General features: G+C 41.2%; 1 pseudogene; it reads right to left on the bottom strand.

Moving 5' to 3' along the window:
• Positions 1-3,285: 3,285 nt before the first annotated feature.
• LOC140221548 (small ribosomal subunit protein uS4m-like) lies at positions 3,286-11,757 on the bottom strand (annotated as a pseudogene).
• Between the last annotated feature and the right edge of the window lie 143 nt (positions 11,758-11,900).

Below are 11,900 nucleotides of genomic sequence, written 5' to 3'. Positions count from 1 at the left end.
ACTCGCTGGTAACTTCCAGGAGCCTCGAATGATTCCGACACCCTCTTCAGCGCTTCTGGACGGTTCTCAACTGAAAAGTAAACTCAATTCGTTAATAACCCGCTTTGCAAATTTCTTTTTCAAGTGCAAAAACGATGAAAGGATCAAGGTCCCTTTCTTTAACGATTGTGGCCTTTTTTTAACTAATTTGTTCTATCCGCGTCAATTTTTCTTTTAGCCTCATCTTCATATAGCTGGAAAATCAGTGCAAATAACTCCGCCATCAACGGTTCCTTCCTCGGCTAAGAATAATGCTATCCGGAATTGCAATTATATAGTTGTAGATAAGGTAAGGCCCTTCCCCTCTATCCAGTTCAAACCAATGGCATGAAATAGCACTAGCGAAAAGGAAAAGGCTAAGCACATTTGATAGAGGTATACCTCATCATTTCCACCTCATCAAAGCAAAGAAGAACAAAACCTGGGACGAGGACGGTCGCGAATGCAAATGCTTATGGTTCTAATCAAGTGAAGCCAATGCTAGGAGGTTGAAACTAGAGGTCACAAGGCATGACGCTGGAGAAAGAGAAGCAATCCCCCGAGGGAAAAGGCTTAGTCAGATAGGCAAGTAGGGCTATCCAAGGGAGAAGGAGCAGTAATAGCTTTTAGTAGTAGGCATTCGACGTAGTAAAAAGAATAGGTCTTTTCTTTGAGCGGGCTATAGGCAACGGAAAGAAGCAGATAGCCGGAGTAGAGGTAGCAGGCTAAGGCAAAGAAATGAGCAGTCCCAAAGGAATGAACCGGAATATCCACTTTTCAAAAAAGGAATTAACTGAAGCAGGAAAGAAAACTAGGGTAGTAAGGAAATTGTAATTAATTCAATTAAACTTCCTCTCAAAAGCAAATCAGATAAATAGTTGTAGGAAAGTAGGCTACGGCAGGTGTTGCTCAAGGGGGTTCTCCTTTCCTATTCTGCTTTGCTTGCTTCCTTTCCAAAATACCAACCCTACTTATCCCTTGAAACCCAAGCTACTGGAAAACCTACTTCTTCCTATTACCCTACCCTATCTCAGAAAAGGGCAAACCTAAAAACCCTCCTTTTTTTCTTTTTACGGCTACCTACTTCGGGAATAATACCTACTTTCCAAGCTTGAAACAAATATACCTCCTTTCCTCGTAACTCTAGATTGGAATCGGAATGACAGATATAAGCTTGTAAATTCAATTCAATTAGAAGAAATTGGATATGATCCAGATGACAGTGATGTTGTTTTGACATATTTGGACATCGACAGTCCTTTTTCTTCCTTTCCCTATCCAACCCGAGCTCTATCGGTCATGGCTTTCTCCTCTCTTCAATTCTTTCCGCCCAAACTAATCCGCACTAGCCCCAAACCCTAGCCCTGTTGTCTGGATTCCCGATCTCTCTCCTACAAGAAAAACCTATCCCACTAACGACTCTCTTTGTCTCATACCTTGCTAATGGTTAACTATTCCGGTTCTATTCTTGAATCGTAGTGAGATTATCTTGCCTCAGAGCACCGAGCAAACAGCTAGCCAGCTTCTCCAACAATTAATGCTCTACAGCTTTGTAATTTCCCTAGCTTACCACAAGATAGAGTTTGAGCCTTATTGGATAATACATATCTTTCGACACCTGAGAATTTAGAGAACCTTTGGTAGAAGGCACTATCTTACCTACTTTGGTTCTGATGTGTGGGGTGCTATTGGCTTTGTTTGAGGATAAGTTCGTTTTTCTGGCTTATTCTATTTACCACTATTCTTTTACTTTACTTTGAGAAAAAGAGAAATGAGAGTTTCGCCACTTTTGTCTACGCTACTGGTACCTGGTTGGAAAACGATTCGAGAAGTGAGAACTAGCGACGAAGGGCGCTGCTGTGCTTATTTTCATGCCAACAGCCTTCTATCTATCTGGACAGACTTTGAACAAAGGGAAACGTAGAACTTGAAATTCTTTATTCAAAGGCTTGACTTTGATACAAGTAGCATGGTAGGAAATATACTTGGTCTCTTTAGGGCTGTACCTAGTATAGCATTGTTATAGGTACTTTTGATCTGCAGATTGTACTAGTAACTATCCCCCTGAGCTTTGTGTTGATACTCCCACCAATAAGATCATAATCCCAATATCTGAAAAAAGAGATTCTAACAGTAGAACTAGTCAAGAATTAACTAAGAAAAAAAAGATTTAAGCTGTAGGCAAGAAATCTATTGTCATCTATTCAATGAAAACACATTATTTCTTTCAAATAGAACTATATGACTATCTTCGGTGCTTACTGGCACAAAGCAAGTGGGAAGATCTGTAGTCAACTTATTCTGGCCTAGGTAACCAGGACGAGATATGTTGTAACTTATATAAACTTATTATTTGATTACTTTGCTTAAGACATGCAATCAACAACTTGATTTTAATAGGAAAGACAGAAAGAACACTCCTTGCTTTGATTGGTAGCAGAAGGGAGGGCGCGTTGCCTGCCTTCATTTTTATTGGATATTCGACACTAAATGAAATGCAAATGCATATGAGAGAACTTCAAACTACTTTACTTATTTGCAACAGCAAGCTGAATAATAGAATAAATAAGCAAGGAAGGAATAGGAAGGAAAGAAAGAATAGGGTTGTCGCTGATACGCTGTTTGGATTAGATGTCGCAATATCGGTTGTAGTATTTCCGCTCTTTCTATAAGCTAAGAGAGATGTCGCATAATCGGTTGTTCATGATCTTATAATTCATGGACCAAAGTCGCAAATCGCTTGTTCTCATTCAAGCATGAGTTCGTTCAAAGTCGGCAAGGGGAATCAGAGAAAGGGCAGTTTAGTCAACAATCATGACCATGGGAACATTTGTTCGCTTTCTAGGTACCCCCGGATCTACTAGTCATCGCCTTTGAGCTGGGAAAAGCATTTACCCTGAGTCGGCTATTCCTGATTCAGAAAGGAAAGGTATGTGGGTAGACATTGAGTTAGAGATTGAATGAAGGGGCACACTAGAGAAAAGCAAGGACAAGTAGCTAGTTGACTAACGCTTTCGAGCACGTACGCTGGCGCTCTTTGATAGAGCATTATCTACAACCCTGAAGCGAACTATGAAAAAGAAATCTAGCAGTCTCTTCCAGCAATGAATTGTAGCAGGGCTTGGTCTCGAAAGGTATAGATACCACCAGAAGCTTGGAAAGAAGAAGGAATGTCGACCTACCGCTCCGTGGGCTTTGAACCTTGCTTTTCTGTCAAATTCACAGACGCTATAGCTGTGTAAAAACAGTACTCGATTTCTCACTAGAAAAAACAACTGTCTTTATTGTTGTGTGCATATTAGTCACTGATTATAGCTTTGAATAGGACAAACTACTTTAGTAACTCTTGACTATTGCTTGAAACAAGCGTTGAAGCAATGGAAAGAAGCGAACGGTTAAGCTAATGCAGCAAGAAAAGGGATGCAGCAAGTGTCCAAAAATCGGATATGCCCGGTGAAAATTATAAACAAGGCTGAGGAAGGATTTCGTACTGCCACAATGCTCTTGATAGAAGGAAGCATGAATACCGAAGGCCTACCTAGTTGAAATAGGAACAGCTATAGCAACAGCACTCTTCCTCCTTCAAAGGCAAGCACAAAGTCCAACAGAAAAGAAACTCTGCTTCTATTTCAACGTTTCTGCTCAATGCGTCGTAAACACTGCTGAACTGAAACCAAGAGTTTCTGCTGAATGATTTCACTGACTATGCAGTTGCTTGTCTCTCTGGGTCAAGTGCTTACTTATCAATAGACTGAATCAAACGTTCTGTTTGCAGGATTCAAAACAGTTGCTTCCTCCACCTTATAAACTTGCCTACGAATGCATGTTGGAAACGAGGATATGAGCGCTGAATTCTTCTTTTCCGAGGCTGATTCTTCTTACCTGACTCCCCTGTTTGTTACAACTGATGCCCCGCCTATAAGCAGGTAGCTTGTGAGCTATCGATCAATTGTGAATGTTCTCATAGAATTTGATCTTATTCACATAAGTCTTTCATTTCGTACATGTTTCCAAGAAAGAAATTAGGACAACCAATTAAGCATTGGATGAGTCAAAGGCTTCTTCGAGCATTTCCAGATCAACTAGGACAAGACTCAATAAAGTCACCAATGTTGCTGCTTGCTTGACTTTGCTTTTTTGAATCTACTTCTTTGCTTGTCTCGCCAATGAAGATACTGCATCATCTCTATACTTGCTAGATAACCAACACTTAGCTTCCCATTTCTTTTGCCTTTGGTAGAATTAGATCGATCTCCCAATGCTTATATATGTGGTGCCCCATAGTGATGAATGGAGCAAAAGCTAGGCAGAATTAGGAAGCATCAGCCCGGAATGACCCCAAGACTTATTTGCTGGAATCATAGCCAGCCAATAGAATTACTCTATGAATATAGCAGCGGTGACGCCATGGATCAAGGAAGAAGGTTTTGTCTTATCCCAGCAGCAATGAGAGCCTCTTTCTTCTCCTGATGTGAATACACAAACCCCTATAGCGTCCGACACCACTCACATACCCTAGAAATTCTTGTTGTGGGGCAAGTGAAAGTACTTTGATATGCCCCAGAGGTCTTCGAACCTTGGTATTTCGAATCAGATTGATAGCTTTTTGAATGGCTGCGGTTCCGGGACTCTAGTCTTTAGTTTACAGGTTCTACATTAGGTTCACGAAACGGATACCTATCTACACAGCAAGCTTCTTCAACAGGTCATTGGACATCACCCTCACTTCTTCTAGCAGGAAAGCGCGTTAAGAGGTAAGATCGTACCTCAAGTCAAAGGGCCTCGTTATAGTTGGAGGCAACACAACACACGCTGAACAAACCTCAACTTGCCTATTTTGTGTAACTGGTTGAAACTACTAATTTCCAGTTCATCTTACGATGGTATACGGTGACGGGCCAACCTTCTATACTAGTGCATTCATAGGAGGACGAAGCAGGAATTAGGAAGCCCTACACTTCAACCGGAGCGAACTTCACACTCGAACTTGGATATAGCAAATAGATCAAATAGGCTCAGAGAGATACGGGGCATAATCAAAGAAAAAGAACCGTTGGAGTGGCAATACAGCTAGATAGATAGATAGAAAGTCTGATTCTAAACTCAGTCTGATCTGTCACACCCAGCCATAAACAACCATTCCAGATTCCCAAGATGAAGTGGAAAGAAAGAGGATGCATTCAGGATCTCATACTTCGAGAGCTCAACAGCTGAACGTCGAGTCCCGCTAAGAACTGCTAACGTCGAGGGCTTTGATTCTTTTATTTCCTACCCAACATAGGCAACACTAGACTGATCAGACTCAAAAGACTACGCCTTGTCTTTTTGTCCTAAACTCAGCCGACTCTCCATATTCAACTGTTTATGCCCCCCATAGTCAAAACCACTCACACCAGTTTTGCCTAGTAGAGTGTACGATCAAAGTGAACTTTTTATGCCAGCCGTAGTCAAAAGTCCTACTTTCCTTCGCACATCCGTTTTCTTGCTTGGGGCAAAAGCAATAAAGCCTGTTTTGCCTTTTCGTTTTCAAACGAAACATTTTAAGCCAGCCTATAGCAAAAGCGCTACTTTCTCCCCGTATTGCTCCTATCGTCCAGCTTTGTCCTTTCGGTACATGAAGACAGGAACCCAAAAACTCTGAGGAGCTTCACACTTTGTGGAGAGCACGGGAGAATTAGATGCACTGATGGACACGACGAGTGCTTCCTCCGGGGAGCCTTCCGTGAATCAGGCGACGCCTGAATTCCATCCTGTTGAGCAGGAGGTTGAGGATGGAACTCCTATAGCAATCGATGTGGAAAAAGGCAACAGCCGAATACAAAGCAGAAAAAGCGAGTGAGATCTTGACTTTCTATTATCATACAACATAGAAGTATTTAATCAAATTAGAAAGAGCCCTGGGATTTGACCAAAACGGCATAATTGAAAGCTCTCGTCTCAGTCGCTCGCCTAAGAAAAGGTACCGGGTTGCTCCGTGATGACGAATAAGCAGCCCAGAGATGAGAGGAAGAGGCTCAGTATCCACTGGCTTCAGTAGTAGGAGTTGCCCATTGTTCACCGAAGTCGTCAGAGAGGGAATCCTCTCACTTTTCATTGGACAAAGAGGCTCTCCCGTGATCGGCTAGAACAGCCATCCATCCAGGGCTTGATGAGTCAAGAGCAGGAGAATAACTTTTATAAAGGCAACAATCGTCTGCAAGGCTGGATCCATATTCCATGGGGGAACTCACGTGGACAGGAAAGCGCTTCTTCTTGGTCCTCTTTCTTTGTAAAATGGGCAAGACATCACTATGAGGTGTAGCGACTACGGTAGTTGATGTATGAATTCCGCCTTGACCGCTGAGAAGCTACTACTCTTTTTTTTGGTCTAGGGAAAGATTCCGGATTTTGTCCTTCTTCCTTTGATTCTGATATTTTTATTTTTTTAACTGCCGAAATGTTATATAACTTTGTATCTCAAAAAGTCTTTTAAGTATGCAATGACGTCATTCTCATTTTGACTAAAACAATATAGAGCTAGATATGTCTGTATCTTAGGGAGAAGTACTTCCTCAAGGTTGAGCATTTTCTTTTGTCATTTTTTTTCTATTTTGTTTTTAAGGCATTCTGAGGAATTTATTCATGGGTGCCTTCATAAGTCCGTCTGAGTGAATTGAGACAAGTACTCCTAATATAATATAGTTATAGCAGGGTTTACTGACTTCGCGAATGAGTTCCAAGCTTTTTTAAAAGAGTTTGAGCTCGGCCAAAGACTCTTTCAACATCTGTTGGAAGCTTTGGCTTACTCTTTCAGACTCTGGCCCCTTCTTAATAGCAAATACAAAGTTATCTGCATATATAACAAAAAGAAATTCCTTCTTTTGACTCAAAATATGAATCAACATGATATGTTTCTGTAAGAAGATATTCTTAAGAATTGGAGATAAGGGGCTTACCCGCTGTATTCCTTTAAAAATGAATGCATAACTTTTTCGATTCTGATCTTTGATATCACTAGCTTCAATCAGATTACAGAAGGCATCATTACCTTGCCCAATATGCGCGCTTAATGTTGAAATGAAAATCATAATATTAATATTATTAAAATAACCTACTATATCTGCTTGAATGAGTCTATCAACCTTTCCAAATTTTTGAACATGAGCGAAAAAGGGGATGACTCCTCTCCCTTTTCGAAACCCATGGGAGTACGTTAGAAAGATGTCTTCAAAAACGATAAAGCCGTATCCATGACAATGATGTCTGCCTTATGAGGCTGTCTAATGGAGCGCATCTCCCCCGGCTTATGTGGTTTAGGAATGCATGATCGATACATCGAAGAGAACTAAAAGGAAGAATTCTTTAATGACCTCTTAATCTCCTCCACTTGGGACTTGTCAAGAACTTAAAAAGTAGAAAACTTTTCCCAAAGCCAAAGGTAGTAAATAACACATAATAACATCAACAAATAATCTATAAATTATCTTATCCTCCTTTTAAAAAAGAATAAGTCTTTCAGACCTTTTTTTTACATTTGAAACTCATGTTCATGGTCTTTTCCCAATTGTTTTGTTGCCCGTGTGAAAAGAAAGAAGAGAAATTGGGCCATGTTTCCCGAGAGAGACTGCCTTCTCTCAGGCCAGCAGTCTTATACTTATAGTCGACTGCTCTATGACGATCTGACCTCTTTCCTGGGCTCTGCTCGCTCGTCTACGCTCCGACCAATTCAGTCAAAATCGAAAAAAACGATGTTTCCTTGAAAAAGTCTAAGAAATAGTAGTAGTCAAAAAGTGCACTTTTTCCATATATTTCGATTTATAGGGATCCCTATCTTTATCTCTATCCACAGAGATACCTATCTATATAGAGAGAGATTTTTCTAAAAATTGATCTAGACTATCCTCTATCCGGATAGATATGTCCCTATGAGCGACTAGGCCGATCTTTTTTTATATGTTTTGGCCACGTCCGTTTCCGCTCCGAAGAGGAAGGTTTGGATCTTTCAATCTTATGTCGTGAGGGATGTGACCTATGTTAGGTCCATAAGATACCACAGCTTTTAGTGTTCTATGATTCACCTCCGAATAATGAGTAGGTAGTTCGATCCTTTTGATTCTTATCTTCCTAGTAAACGGGGATCCGGAGCAATAGGTCGAATTTTCTATATAAAGAAGACTTGTAAACAAAAGGACTTATTGCTCTTTTTCGGTTTTCCTCTTCCTCCTTCCTTCTTTTCAATAAGAAGAAGTATTTGAAATGAAACAAATTCCTCTTCATTCTGTTGTGCTCAGCGAAGGAACTGCCTAAGCATACTTTTGCGGATCCAAACTTCTTTGTTCTTTCTAAGTCTTCTTCTTGCATATAAGAACGCAACTCTTGCAAAACCCGGATTTGAGTAGTAAGCGGCATCCCTCTGAGTTGTGAGTAAGCGGAACCATTCCGTTTTTGTTCTTCTCCAGATTCTGACCGGTAGGAATTTGCCTATGATTTTTCCAACTGATATGTCGATATAGAAAGATCTCCTTATTTCTTCACCGCGGGTTCTCGCGTCATTTTCTTTAAAAGATATTAGATCACCGTGGGAAACTTTCAAATGAGTAATGGTTACCAGTCCATTATTCAAACAAACCCTTCGATGACTTATCGGCTGCCTTGCTTGAGGAAGAGTGTCACTAAAACGGAGACGAACCGGAATCACGTCCGATCTTGTTTCTTGATTGAGTAAAAAAGGGATATATGAAGTTCGTTTTCTTCCTCTGTGCATCTCCCTTATGGGTAAATCCCCATAATAAAGGGACAACTTTCGTGTAGTTTGTGATTTGATGTTACTGTTTAGATTTTCTCTCTGAGAAAGATTTCTTTTAATGGATCTCCTCTTGTTCCTCAATCTTCGGAGAATGCGGCGTTGGATTAGAGAAAGTTCTCTGTTCCGAACATTTCCTGGAAGTAGACGACACGTTTTAAATCTTAATGCAGGCATGGCATATTTCGTTGAATCAGTCTTTTTCGCCACATCGCGTATAAAGGGAATCGAACCCAACTCTTCCACGAACCCCCCACGAATGGTCCTCCCTTAACTCAATGAACTTTGAGAATTCCTTTGCCTAGTTTTTTTCTTTTCAGTTCTCATAAGTCCTTGACTAGCAGAAAATCAATACTTGACCGACTGCGTCACAGTGCTCAGGTAAAGTGGCAGTGGTTGAAAGCGAGCGGAAACGTCAGTGTTTTCTGTGCGTTACGATAGTAGTGGTGAAAGAAAATCCAATTCAAATATCTCAACGTAAAAGGAAAATCGTTTCACTTTGAAAGGAAAGACTCCAGCTAGCTATATGAGATCGAACTTCTTCCATCACTCTATCTACGATATTCATTGCACCATGATTGAAGGCCTACGCATCTTCTTTCAGGTATTTCTTATTGGTTGAAGGCTCGCCATCACTGAACATACGAACAATCAACCTTTCGTCATTACTCCTTCGTATCTCTCTTTTCTGTTCGCCGGAAGGGATTCCAGGAAACTCCACTAAAGCTTTATCATAGTTCCTTCTCTCACCCGTAGTTCCGTCTTTTTGGTGGATCTTGCTAGTTACTCTAAAGGGCCTAGAAGGGCAAGCATGGACCGAATAATACACATACTCTGTCTAGATAGACGATTTCTTCTTTCATTTCAACTCAAATAAAAGCACTTTCTTTCAAGCTTATTTGCTTAAGCTGTAAAGAAAAGAGCAAAGCAATTCCAACATAAACTGACACTATAGGATCCTCTAAGCCTTTCTATAGAACCCCTAAGTAGGGAAGGTACTAAAAAGAAACTCAAAACTAGCACTACTAACACAGGCTGAAGAGGATGACCTCAAAAAGAATACAATTAAAGATGTGGCCTTCCCTCCAAGCACATATATGGATATGGAGCACTCTTTTCAACCTGCACTTTGAAAGCCAAAGCCAAGAAAGACCATATCAACGACTCTCCTAATTTTAGGATAAGTAAAAGAATTCACATCCAAGACAGAAAGAGAAGGCAATTCAAACCTAATGGCCAAACATTACGAATCCAAGACAGAAAGACTTATAGCCATAAAAAAATAACAAGAGAACGAAAACAACTCCATATTCTACTGGCCTGCCTCTCTGATCTACTATCCGCCTGCCAAGGAAGCACCACTGAAGACTGGCTTCTCCGACCTTCCACCCGATCCTGGGCGATCCCGGATCGACAAGCCGACGGTGTGGATTCCCTATATATGGATGGTAGGAACGCTTCAACTGCAGAGCCCTGAATGCGTCAGTGAGGTTCTCTCTATGAGAGAAAGAGAGGTTGCTAATCTTGGATCAGACGGCGTGTTGGTATTATTGATAAGGCTTGGATTAGCAAATTAGCACTGCTTGAGTTTAGGTATTCGAAATAGCGAAATACATAAATTATCTATCTAAAGTACGTCTCCAACTTATCTTGAGCCATCAGTCAGATTGAATGCAGCGCCCTGCCGACAGCTCCTGACCTCTGTTCCTATGGGGGAAAGAAGGTGTGGCTTTGGACACCAAACTCTTCCATGACGCCCTTCTTCTTATAGCGTAGGTAAGTGATCAATACAGACAAAAATCACACCCATTGGATCCATCCTGATATGATTGGGTGATTTGCACGTTCCCTTAAGAACAAGCACACACACTAAATCCTTAAAAGAAAGATAGATGCTCATCTTCACACTGATAGCTGAATTCAAAAGGCTAACGAAGAGATATCCTGAAAGCTTGGAGAATGAAATGCTTTACTTAGAATACTAAGACAACCAGGCACTTTACTTCAGGCTTTGATCTGCCACTTACAGAACTGTTTTGCTCTCTTTGGTGAAAGGCTCCTGGAAGAAAGGCTCCTGCTTGTGTGCTTCAAGAGGAGAATGGAAAAAATCCATAGTAAATGGAACTTCACCCATTTCAATGACCTCGGGAACTTATCTATTCCTATTTTCACTCAGATTTTCATTTGCTGCTACGCGAAAGCAATTCATCTAACTAACTGCACCTTCTCTTCTAATTGAAATCCGTTGTGCATGCCCATCCTCCTTCTGTTTATCGCTTTGTGGGCGACCCTCGTGCTTCTTCTTCGCAAGGTGATCCTCCCTTGACCACTCCCGATCAGTAAGCGGTACTCCCAAAAGGAAAGGGGGAACGGTTCTCTCCTCGGGCTCCTCCACGCCAATACGAATTCAAGCAACGGCCCCCTCTATCCTTGAGAACCTTCTTTGCCTAGCTCATCTACAGGAAAGATCTCTCGAGTGAGCTTGTCTCTCTTGTAGTCGACAGGCAGGTCAACCCATCATGAGGTATACTTCTTCATTTCCAGTTGAACTTAAAGCATCGGATGTAGTGTACGATGGGAAGAATTCAAGCCTTTTGGCGAAGAAATGTGGAGACAGCAATCGAATCTAGAAGAGGCAGTACATGAAAAACAACATTGATGTGTTTTGGTGTCTCGTGCAGTCTTCTTGGACAATTGAGTACAATTACGACACATAAATGACTGGTACAAGCAGCTGACACTTTGACTATCTACTATGTAGTAGAGGTGGGTGTATAACTAAGAGTTGAAGTTGTTCTCTGATATATCAAGTTCCTTCAAACTTTTGAGACCACCAATTGACCAAGGGATGGTGCCTGTGAACTTGCATCCGGGGAGTTGAAGAACTTTTATTTAGCTGCTTCAGGTTACCAATCTCTTCTGGAATGCTTCCACTAAGACCATTCTGTCTCTAAATTAGCAATTCCTTATTTTCCAGTTGACCAATCTCCCTAGGTATTGGCCCCACCAAACTGTTTGATGAGAGATCAAGTGTCAACTGGTTCACCAACGCTGTTATTCCCGGGAATATTGATCCAGTGAGCTGGCTTGCATCAAGGTG

This window comes from Setaria viridis, unplaced genomic scaffold, assembly GCF_005286985.2.
Source record: "Setaria viridis unplaced genomic scaffold, Setaria_viridis_v4.0 scaffold_215, whole genome shotgun sequence".
Classification (NCBI taxonomy): domain Eukaryota; kingdom Viridiplantae; phylum Streptophyta; class Magnoliopsida; order Poales; family Poaceae; genus Setaria; species Setaria viridis.
This window is presented reverse-complemented; position numbering and strand designations above follow the sequence as displayed.